At 33.8% G+C, this 13,037-nt stretch overlaps 1 pseudogene across 1 annotated transcript in view; it reads left to right on the plus strand.

Moving 5' to 3' along the window:
* The window catches only part of LOC143249564 (uncharacterized), a 94,881-nt pseudogene that overhangs the window by 42,861 nt on the left and 38,983 nt on the right, over window positions 1–13,037 (plus strand). The gene's annotated exons all lie outside the window — the stretch shown is intronic.

The following is a 13,037-nucleotide window of genomic DNA, read 5'->3' on the forward strand; positions in this document are numbered from 1 at the left end:
CTTGCCAAGTTGTATCACAAATCTATGCTAGACTATCATGAGTAAAGCTAAAGGGGATCCTGCTCATTTTTGTCAGTCATCAGATTGAATAAACTGGGTTCAGTTTGCTTTCATAAATTTATGGAACTTGGTTAATCTATTGCATTGTTTTCAAAGCACTGTTCTCTGGATTCCACAGTGCACATTACCTCCAGATTCTACCAGTGGAACTGAAGAGTCCTTACTACACACAGTTTCCAATCACTAGGGTTGTGGTCAGAGGGTTTTTTCCTCCAGACTCTCAGAGTGAATTCCTTCACTCTTGAAAAACAGGGAAGTTGGGAACCTCCTACCCAGGTCCCTGGATGTTTTTTCCCAAATGTTGGTAGGAGAAACACTATCCTATGTAGGAGTCTACTGGTAATACTTGTTCAGATTTGACACTCAGCTATCTAGTGGGAGTGTATATGGTTCTTCTTTTTTATTAATATTGGTTCAGTGCATTGTTCATGGCAGCAGGTCCACAGTTATTTCATAATTCTGATGGGTCCTTGGTTAAACACACTTTTTTTTTCTACATCCTTCCTATAATTCCAGGGGCAAATGAAATGCTCCTTACCTATTTGGTTGAGGAGTGAGAATGAATGTTCATAATTCCAAACCACATGAATTCTATTCCTTTGATTGAATAAGACATACTAGATTCCATCATTCAAGAGTCTGGGGTGTTGACTTTTGGACTTCTTCAGTGTCTCATCTGATTCTGGTGGTTTGGAATGCATCTCTCTATAACTACAGATTGGGATCCACTCAAAAGTATATATATAACATTGCATTCTACTTGCCTTATTCATCAACATGGGATATAGGAACCAAGACCTCAGTTGTCTGGTTGGGACTGGCTCTTAGTGATAATCACTTGTATAATTCCACTTTTGATACAGGAACTAAGTTTGGACAGAAGAGCACACCTGTTCTGGATGTAGTGCAGTTCCCTCACTAGGGTACTAGTTTTCTCTTGGCATACCCATAATGTATGCAGGCACTCACCCTTGTTTCCCCACTGAGAGCCAATGTTGGATAGAGTCAGTCTTGAAAAAATGGAAATAGGATTACTTGAATGAGGTTCTTATATATAGTACCAGGATAGAGGGTGCATTGAAGTAGGTGGAGAGTATCATGAGATTAGTATTGCCAAGGGTTATTGAGTGGGTATAAAAGACTAGAGCAAATGAGAAAAAATCAAATCATAAATGAGATGGACAAAAGAAGAAACCCTGGCAATTCAGTTATAGAATGTGTAAAATGAAGTATTATTAGAAATACATTTTTAATTTAGGAAAATGTTAGCCTTCAAATGTGGCATGATGGATGCAATCCTGGCAGTAATGCTAGTGGTCTTCCTCATTATGCCAATGGCTATCTCAGTTTGCAAACAGATAATCAATTTGTCCACAATTGTATAAACAATACATGGACTTCATCCCTCCCTCCTCTGACAGATAACTGTTCAAACTGATGAAAACACCTTATTTCATGCATGGGCTTTTTGACCATTTTATGCAACAACAATATATTTGATACTGCATGTAATAAACCATGAGGTGTGGAACATCACTTGCATACATAGGGGTACTGTGAATTGCTTTCCAACATATACTTGTGCAGTCCTTCATTTACTAGTTGCTTGGTGTGCAGGTAGCCATGTCACTTTGTGACAAAAAAAAAAAAAAAAAAAAAAGTGAAACAACTAACAAACCAATTCTCTGTTCCTGGAGTTGATCTGGCTGGCATCAAATAACTGCAGAACACCAGTTCACTGGTTGCACAGGCAGAGTTGACTAATAATCTCTGCAACATATCTTTTCAAAGGATGCCAATGCCAGTAGCAAGGGCAGAGGTAACTACCTGTTAGCTTAAAACCTATTCAACATAGTCAGAGCATGGCCTCTCTGTTATGTCTAGTCTTCCTCCATCAGACAGAATGTAACATGTGTCAACTGACCCAAGTGGTCGTTTTTCTCAGCTTGCATGGTCAGTTGGTTAGGGTGCTTAACTCTCAATCTCAAGTTTGAATCCCTGTCACGCCAAATATGCTTGCCCTTTCAGCCATGGAACATTATAATGTGATGGTCAATCCCACTATTCGTTGGTAAAAGAGTAGCCCAAGAATTGAAAATGGATGGTGATGACTAGATACCTTCCCTCTAGTCTTTGACTGATAAATTAGGGACAGCTAGCACAGATAGCCCTCATGTAGTTTTGCATAAAATTCAAAACAAACAAACTTTCTTGATCACACATTATTTGAAATTGCACATACACAAAACAAAGAATAGGTTCAGAAGATAGAAATTCATCTTCTGGAGTATATTTATATACTCCAGTTCAAACAAGTGCAAATAAGCTAAACAGAAACTTTTTGAAGAATGTTTGTTAATCATTGTACTAATGTGGAAAATTATATTTTACTTGCATATTTTTGTATTTTCCAGTAAGAAATCTGTCATATCTTGTACATTTTTTTAATCATATGTGAGCAGTGTCTGTCCATTGGAGTAACTCTATATCTTTTAATCTCTACACAGTAATGTTTGTTATAATTCTGAACTTCATGTACCTTCATGAAGGTTAGCAAGCTTTTAGTAAACATTACAAATTCGGTGTGCAAAACAAATCAAGATTCTGTTATAATATCTAACCTCCCCTCAAAAAATACTTTTATCATTTAATACTGCTCTCTGTTGGCACAAATGTTTAGTGATGTGTTTCAGGCAAGGATGTGAAGAGTATTGACCTCATTTAACAGTTCCTATTTGCAATGTGCAACAGTTCTTAAACTGACCACTTGCAAAAGACATCCTGGCTTTTTTCCTTAGTGCCATCTCAGGTCAGTACAGTTTACTTCCTGAGGACATTGATATCTACAATGAACACCAATGGAAATATGCTTGTCATCTGAAAAATAACCTATTACTTGCATCTCCTTACTTTTTGAAGATTAACTGGTAAATTATACTCAATCTACTGGTTGTGAACTTGTACCCACAGGAAGGGTGAAATGGCCCACCATCTCACAGGTATGTGAGTGGGTGAAAATTTGTGGAACACTGTAAAAACAGAAATAAAGGCTTTCAAAAAGTGTGGAATTAGTAATACTCTAGGTAGAACTGAAAATGATGTATTATTTGAAGATAATGATAACTCAAAATCCATAACTAATTAATAGTATGAAGATTTGACTGGATATCTTGATTATTACGGAACAACAATTTATTTGCTTTTTTACCTTGTTGATTCACTGAAAAGTTTTTTTCTTGTTATACAAAGTTGATGTATGATACTTTCATTGAAAAAAGATTTTTTGATATGCAGATTTCATATTTAATGTTTGATGGTATTTGGATTAAACATTAAATTCTTTGATACACTCAAACGTTTCTTTTGTAAATATTGTATGCTAAAATGTGGGTGCATCTTCAATACTGTAAAATGTGGTAAATTTTAAGTTCTTAATTTAATAAGGCAATACTAAAACAAACTCTTGAATTGTAAAAATTGTGACTTTTTTCTCCAGGCATTCCTTCTCCAATAATTTATTTATAATTGCTCTAAGAAATAAAAAAAAATTAACATAAATTACTCATAATGTTATAATTGCTCAGGCAAAGCATTATTTTAATAACTTTCAATCCTTTTGGTTACATAGTCATCAAATAGAAAATCAAACCCATCTTGTCGCACCTTCCTGTCACATCCTCTTTTTCTGGATTTGTCAATAGTTTTTTTTCCTGGTGTTCAATACAGTATTATTTGTAATCAATAGAAAGGTAAACTGTGGAGGGGCTTCCTAAAATGCCATCAGTATGAAGTATGGATGGCAAATTATAATAATGTAAATACCAAGGAACATTTCAGAAATATTTACTATTTTGAACTGAGTTTTTAATGCAGTTTTCATTGGAAACTCATACTCTGATTAATAATTCATTATTACAAATTAGAAATAATCTGTTTATGAAAATATGCATATATATATATATATAAAGAGGAAGCTCACCTAAATTCCACCCAAGGAAAAATAAGGTCACTATCAGGCTAACTATCTTTCATCATGTTGTGTTTATAGTTAATATTACTTCAAAACAATGTGCCTGTTCTGGTGATTCGCAGCAAATGTGTCTGTAACAGTATCAATATTGAGTTGTTTTGCCCTCCTGGAGTTTACTGATATGACAGCAAGATTGCTGGTGCAGTTGTTACTACTGCTGTTATGCAAGTATGCCTTGAGAAGCTTCAAACATGAGAAACTTCTCTCACGGGCAGTTGAAGTGACAGGCAGGGTCACAGCGATGCATACAAGTTTGTGAAGATCCATGAAGGCATCCTTGTATGGCTCCAGCATGGTTGCAAGCTCCAATGGTGTGGATACTTCCTGACCCTTGTCTTTCTTCCTGGCAATTAGCTGGTTCAACTGGTGGAGCTCCACTGCAAAGTCATCCTCTGCCACACCATAGTTTGCTGCCATTCCTAAGAGTGCTTGCTTGTCCAGAAGTGTGGAATGTTTGGGGTTCAATGCAGTTGCACCCATCAGAATACTGCAGGCATCAGAGGAGAATCTTCTATTCAGCTCGTTGAGCATCCTATCTATGATGGCATAGAAGGTGTGTCTCCAGGCATTCAGAACATATCCATGAAATACTGTTAGAGAAAGTGTTTATCTTTAAACATATAGCACAAGTACTTAATTAGAGGGCAGTGATAATGTAAAATTACAGGGTTAATTAGGGAACACAAACACAGCTTTGATAGGGCATGTTGTAAAACTGTGGGCAGTTAATGGGAGTGAGTGGGGCGTGCGGCTGGCATTTGGATCTCAATCGGGCTGAGCCGATCATTAGCCGTACGTAGAGCGTACACCATGGTCAGCAGCTCGGGCTTAAGGCATTCGAGGCGGGAATCGTGCGCTCGAACAAAGCAAACCCACGGCCTAGACATTGAATGGTCATAGTAGCACCAAAACAAAATGTCTAAATTGCAATTGACCTTCACAGAAAGGCTGGTTTCTTCATAAGTTCACATTGTTCACACAGGCCAAACTGTGATTGTGATATTGTTCTTATTATCATAAGTGTGACAAGCACCTGTTACAATAATGTAACTACTACATTACGTTAAATTAGGCACTTCTAACTAGCCCAATGACAATTTCAAAATTCATTCTAGAATTGTTTAGAAATATTTGGTCAGTTAACACTCCTATGAAAAGTGGGGCCTAATAGGCCCCAGAGCAACTTGAAAGGTTATTAATATTAGGCTAATAATTTTGTATTTAAATGAAATTTAAATGATATTTAATGAAATGAAATCAAATGAAATGGCAATTTCATTTAAATACAAATTTATTAGCCTAATATTAATAACTTTTCAAGTTGCTCTGGGGCCTATTAGGCCCCACTTTTCGTAGGAGTGTTAACATGTAATGTTTTTATCATAAGTATAGCATTAATTGGATTGTAAGTCACAATTTTAAGTGTATGCCACAATCATCAATACAATTTTGGATAGCTGATACACAATGCTAAATGATCTCACAGAGGATATAACACCTGCTAAATGCTTCATAGTTTTGACCTATACACAATACACTTGTACATGCATGCTATGTTTTACTTTTCAATAAAAGATAAATGAAATTAATGGGTAAATACCTGTGAAACCTTTTGGTTTATCAAGTAAAATCCCTGATGATCTGTTGTAACTTGAAATCAATGTGGTTGTTTAATCTTCGTCAAAGCTCAAGATAGAATGGCATTACACAGGGGAGCGGCAATATAGCGCATGAGTTTCAGTGCATTCAGTACATTGCTATGGGACGCACGACACATACTTCCGTCTTAATGAAGACGTTGAGTTATACAGATATGTGTCTCTTTGATGTTAATTGTTAAACAACAATGACGATTGTGTTTTCCATATTTTATGAATATATGTAGGTAACAATATTGGGGAGGCTGAGGGGGCTTGGTTCATTTGGGAGGGGAGGGCTCAAGCACCCCGTTGGTGCTGCCACTGCACTTTATTATCCATGAAACAATTTTTCCATTATTTTAATTGGCATAGATGTATGGTTGGAGATAGTAAAGGATTACACTACATTCATGAACTCAAAATACAGGGCTTACATTTTTCTTGTGTTTCTGGCGAGTAGAAACCATGGACCCTCAGCATGCTAAGTTGGAAGAATACACATAGTTCAACCAGATTATAATTTCTGATGTATTTATACAAGCAATAGATTTACACAGATGTTCTTAATTTGTTTAAAGTAATGTCTTTATAACTTATTATCTGTTCTCTTCAGTAATGATGAGAAAAAGGCAGAACATGTTATCAATGTTGTACTGATCAGTAAAAGTTTTCTCCTGTTAATTACTTTTATCTCACTTTCTTTGATTTCTTAGTAGTGAAATTTGTCTGGTGGTTAGTGTATTCTACTCGTGATCTGCAGACTGCAGGGTTTCAACCCTTCACCAAACACATTCACCTTTTCATCTATAGGGAAACATGATTGGTAAGGAGTTAGTGGTGGGCAGTGCTCAGTAGCTGCTTTCTCTCTAGTATGTCATTTCAAAATTAAGGACAACTAGCACAGGTAACCCTTTAGAAGCTTTGTGCACAATTTGACACAAACAAACATTAACCTGTAATTAGTAAAATAAAAATTAGATGCATTTAATAATAAATATTAAAATTTCCCGTTTCAGCAATACATTACATATAAAACTCAACATTTTGTTATTTATTGCAGCTTTTAAAATATCCTAGAAAACTTCATATTCTTTTATTTGCAAATCAATGCTGATGGCTGATGTTTTTTTTTCTTTTTTTATGTTGCTATACACTTTAATAGGCAAATACATTTTGAGGATAATGCATGCCAGCTTTTGTTCCTATATTAGTTAATATTACCACTGCATTACTTATCACTCTCATTTGAAGTTATCAATGACTGTTTTCATAGTGAGATGGAGACATTTATTTGGTTTGGTGTTGTACTTCTGAGGGATTCTGAGGCTCCAACTGGCATCAGTCCTGGACACTCTAGAGAAAATTTAGATTTGCTTGGCTGTCTGGTTGAGCTGTGCATAGCCCTTCTTTTTTTTATAAATATTGGTTCAGTAAGTTGTTTGGGGGATGTGAGTCCACTATTTTCTCATAATTTTTATTGGTCCCAGGTTGAGTAAGGCATACATGATCCCATTGTTCTGAAACTGGTCTCTTCTTCAGGCTGAGGAGAAGCTTTGCAAGTTGAGATTTATTCATAAGCATATATTGTGGTCCAATTTCAATAGCCACCAATAAAAAGGGATAAAGGGACCTTGGGCTTATTATTTCAACTTCAAGCAGTGGAACCTCAGATATCTGGTTGGGGCCTGACAAGTAGTGATGATCAGTCATGTAAAGTTCTGCCCACAGTACATGGATTAAGTTCAGAATGGAAAGTCTACCTGTTCTGAATTTAGTGCAGTTCCCCCACCACAATACTGATCTTCTATTGACACATCCATGATGTATGCAGATACAGTGTGCATGAATAATGCCCTCACTGGCCCCTCTACCTTCTCAATGTGGGATTCTAATTGGGGTGTGAAAAGGAGGTAGATATGTTTTGGAAGTTGACATTTTCTAAAATTGAAAATATATCTATAACAATATTTCTCTCTTTCACACTCTCCTGTTCTTCATTCCCACTAAGGGCTGGTGTTAGAAACTGTGGATTGTGTAAGTCTCAAAGATTTGATAAGATAAGATTATCTAAATGAAGTGCTTATATGCAATACTAAGGATGTATTGGCTTAGGTGGAGAGTGTCATTAGATAAATATCTCTGAAGGCAATTATTAATTAGGGTATAAAAGACGAGCAAGCATGTAAAAAAATAAATAATCAGACCAATGCTTAGATGGACAAAGAAAGAAACCGTGAAAATCAAGTAGTACTTAGTGTGAGAGGATGTAAGTATTACTGGAAATACATTTTTCATTTAAGAAAATATTAACTTTCATTCACACTCAAATTTATTACAAAAGCAATTTATTGTTGTTAAAGAAATTTTAACAGCTTAACTTTTAACCTTAATTGTGCATTTTATTAGAATAATGGTGTGCAGGCATGTATATTTTTAATGGTTGTGACACTTTCTACAAAAAAAAAAGATATTCAACACAATTCTATTAAGTGTATATCCTATGGTTTATAACTTTTATTTTTATAAAAAAGTTTTATAAAAGTTATAACTTTTTATTCATTTATAACAAAATGAATGTTATGGTTTGCACAGTAATGTAAGACTAAGAGATATGCTATTGAATGGTAAATACATAAATTTGTTTCAAAATTGATCATATAAACTTAACATGATGGAATGTAGATCACATGGTTCAGGGTTTAAGTCTTGATGCTACTTAAAATAATGTTTAGAAACAACAAGCTGTTCCATTGTCTAAATTAAACTATTATAATTTTTTTTTTTTAATTTTAAAGCCAGCCCTTATCGTTTATTTAGTTATCAAGCTTTCTCTTAAACTCAGTTAAATTTACTGCCTCCACAGCATCTAAAGGCCAACCATCTTGTTAGAAAAATAAAACTGTCTTAGCTTAAAACAATTCCCACCTTGCCAAATTTATTTGTTAGGATTCCTATTCCTATTATTATTACTGTTAAGTATAATAAAGAATGATGCATTAACACTATCAGTTCTCTTTACAAGCTTAAACATCTCAGTCAGATCCCCTCTGACTCTTATTTTTGCAAGATATAACAGTTTTAAAGATCTTAATCTCTCTTCATGTGACAAACCCTCCATTGGTAACCTTGCTCTGAACCCTTTCCAACAGTTCAATGTTTTTCATAAGTTACAGAATGTAAGGCCAAATGTAGTACTCCAAATGTGGCCTACATTATTGTGCATTTATTATTATTAAAACCCATTTACCATTTATTTGCCCAATTTATTAAGTAACCTAAATCCTTTTGTAAGTCAGTAGCATTCTCTTCACAGCTAGCAACACCCAAGATCTTAATAGCATCAATAAATTAATGTAAATCAAAAAGAGCAAAGGTATTAAGAAAGACTGAACCTTGAGGTTTTCAATTTTGTGACATAAACACAATTTGACTGAACTCCATTTATAACAACTTTGCTATTTACATCCAGCCACTCTTCTATCCATTTAGCTAACTCATCCCCCACACCCATAGAGCAAATTGTTTTTACAAGTCTTTTATGTGGCACCTTGTCAAAGGCTTTATGAAACTCCATATCCATCAAATCTACACCATTACCCTCATCTAAATAGGCAGTAACGTTTACAAAAAAAAAAAAAAAAATGTCAAGAGATATTAAAGTCAAGATTTCCCTTTAGTAAAACCCTGTTGACTATCAAATAAAAGTTTAAGCTTTGTTAAAGGACTTAACTTGCTTCACACTTTCACATCATATGTGCATTATAAATGTTGTGACTAATCCTCTTATTTGGTTTCCACAGCCAAACAAAGGCCTTCATATGACACGGTGCCATTTGCTCTTATCACTAATTCAAAATTGTCTAACCTGGCCATTTTGCATAAGTGTGCATAATAAATTATTCTGTTTGAAAATTCCAATGTTTTAATAAAATCCAATCTTAATAGAGCTGTGTAGTAATAGATGTTGAAAGCATATAAAAGTAAGTAGACCCTAAGTGAATATAACTTATAAAATGCATTAATAAAACAAAAGGTTGTATGTGAAACAAAAATAGTAGGTAATATAAATTTTATTTTACCTTTTATACTTATCATAATTTTTAAATCTTCAAAGAAATTTGGTGATTCATTTAATAGATATGTTTGCATTCCATTACTTAAGTACCATATAAACCTGTACAGTTATTTGCATTTAGTTTGTTAATCAGAAAAGGCTTAAAACACTGTCAAACTCTTTTATATATATATATATATATATGCAATCATGTCAATATATATTAAACACAAACAAATAGAATTAAAGTTTGGTATTAATATACTAAGGTAGTGCATATCACATTTTATTTGTTTGGTATAAAGTTAATACATAGAAGAACCAAAATTAATGAAAAATTAAATGTCATAGCAAAATTTTACAAAACAAAATGCAAATTACACTATGTAGCAAAATTTTTACTTTTTTTTGTTCCTGGGTAGAAAATGTTATTTCCCAATTGTTTATGCCTAAAGTAAATGGAAAAGACCTATTTTTCTCTTCAAACTTTGCTTTTGTGACCTGGGTAATGAAATTTTCAAATTTACGCATTATTCAGAACATTCCAGGTAGATTCGGTGCTGAGTAGCTGATAGAGAATTTTCAAGAACTTCGAGAATGTTGTGGAACTTGCAAGAATTTTCTGGAATGTTATAGAACTTACGAGAATTTTCAAGAACCTTTTAGAATTTTCCATAGTAATATATATACAGGGGCTCACCACTTCAGTTTAGTTCCAGCTGCCTAAGTGAACACATAGACCTATCTGATTTTATCAGAGATGGCATCAAGAAGCTGCATGCATTCTTCAGATGCATTCTGCTATGTATGTGGCCAATTTATCAAGACAAGAGTGAAAAAGTACTCTGTGACAACATCTGCTAAAATGTGAAGCTTACAAGGCATATTTCAGCATGTCTGTCAGGGATCAAGATGAACTCTGAGCACCTCATTTTACCTGCGAGCACTGCAAAAAAAACTGTAGAAGGTAAGATGGACAGTTTTTGCTTGCTTAAATAGTAAGATTTTATATTATACAAATTTTAGACCTTTTAAAATTTAAATATCTTTATTTTTTTTTTATTTCCAATAGTATAGACAAAATATCACATAAAATATTTTGTATGAACCTCTTACACATTAGTTGTGGTTGAAATAAATTTATTCTTCATAATAACAATTTATTTTGCTCTTTTGCAGGATGATAAAGAGGGAAAAAGAGAGCCATGAAGTTTGCTATTCCAAGAATTTGGCATGAATCCCACTGACCACTCAAGCAGTTGCTACTTCTAAATGTCAGGCTGGCAAGAATACATCTGCTATCATGTATCTGGACCTTCCATCATCCATTTTCCCAGTGCCACACTGCCCTAAGTTCCCTGTACCCACTCCACCAGAGAAAGCAGCCATCCTCAGAAGAAAGCAGCAAATGAGAAGAGGAGGTAAACGTTGAAGATCCAGATTACAATTTCAGATGTGCAGCTTGTGAGAGAAACCCATACTACCCCAACCAAAGAGACCTCAATGACTTGATCAAAGATATTGTTCCAACAAAGTTTAATGCTGAGACTATACTTGTGTGCTAATATGTGAAAATGATTTACATTGCAGTCACAAATCTCAAAAAAAAAACTGCTCACTTTTAAGCATTTTTGTTCATTTTTGTATAACTTTAGTATAAATACATGTAAATCTTGATTCATATGTTGTTTTATTCAGACCTTATGCAAATGAAAATGTGTAATTTGCCTGTTTTTACATAGAAAATAGGTTAAATTTCTAAATTTCATTATCCAGGTCACAAAAGCAAAGTTTTAAGGGAATAATGGTCATTTTCTGTATTTTTACAACATAAACAATTAAGAAAAAAACACATACTATCCAGGAACAAAATTTGTGTTACATAGTGTTATTAAATGGCTTTTTAAAACTACAAAAACTGACCAAAGGAATATACAACTGAAAAACTCCAATGTATTTGTAAATAAAACCAAAATGTGGCTTTATGTGCAAGACTAATATGCCAACATGTAGTTCAGTAGAACATTATTTTCTAAATATTGGAGTTTAATACATTCATAAACATTTTTAATTATCACACTTGTGTTTTAAATTTTGTTTGTTACATTTTCAGAACTTAGAGACACAAAAATTACTTACTTCTGTTACACCCATTTTGACTGTTTTTTTCCCCAATTATGAATTTGTGTTTTATCAGTTTTTAGAAGTAATAAGTTATTGTCTGCATAAAATGACTAACTGGTTGCTCATTATTTCATTTTATAATAATTATAAATACCTTATTTTATTGTATAGAGTAACTTCAATATTTTCTTTACTGCCCTGGGTGTTTCTGTAGATATATATCAATGTATTAAGTAACTTTGTAAAAAGCTGAGTCAACACAATTGTCTTTTCATTTCAGACACAGGGTGGTCTAGTAGTTTAGCATGCTAGACTGTGAATTACAAGGTCCACGGTTTGTGTTGTGATGTGCTTCTGAGCACACTGCACTATGTGTGCATTATGAAAGTGAGAGATGTGTCATCTTATAGGTAGCAGGTGTTGCTTAGTTATTGCTCCCATTCTCCGTAGCTGCTCAAAATTGGGAATTACTGTGTTGGAACCTAGCCATTTAGCCAATGTGTTGTACAACGTGTTCTTGCTCAAAATACTAAAAAAATCTTCATTTGAAGAAAATGTATCCAAATTCACTGTTTGAATGTAATCAGATAAGCAGCATATGATGAAAGTCAGATTTTTTCCATTTTCATTGTTTTTATCTAACTAGAGCTAGTTGTTATTAAACAGGAAAGAGTCCTGTTTATCTAGGTTGGATAAGAACCTAATGTTGTTACATATTGTTAAGACATTTATTTGTCCATTTCTAGTACCTTCTGAGTAACACTTAAATAAGCTAATTAATTACCAATGAATGTTTTTTTTGCTAATAAAGAATAATAAATATTGACTTGCCATAACTTCTTTTTATTAAAGCAATCTTATCAAAAATACAAGTTGCATTTGTAACTTTTAATAAATAAGCAGTATATTAAGTTAAAGCCATACTGTTGTTTAGTTCAAACGAGATAAATATTAACAACAAACATCACTGTGGCTAATTGTGTAGCATATAAACTCTATGCATGCATACTGTTTTGTGCAGTAATCACATTTAAAGTAATAATATCTTTTATGTCATGGTCAGCCCCACTCTTCAGAGTTAAAAAAGCTGGCATAAAAGTTAATAATGGGTTTTGCTGACCATTTGCTT

Source organism: Tachypleus tridentatus, chromosome 4 (genome assembly GCF_004210375.1).
Source record: "Tachypleus tridentatus isolate NWPU-2018 chromosome 4, ASM421037v1, whole genome shotgun sequence".
NCBI classification, from domain to species: Eukaryota; Metazoa; Arthropoda; class Merostomata; order Xiphosura; family Limulidae; genus Tachypleus; species Tachypleus tridentatus.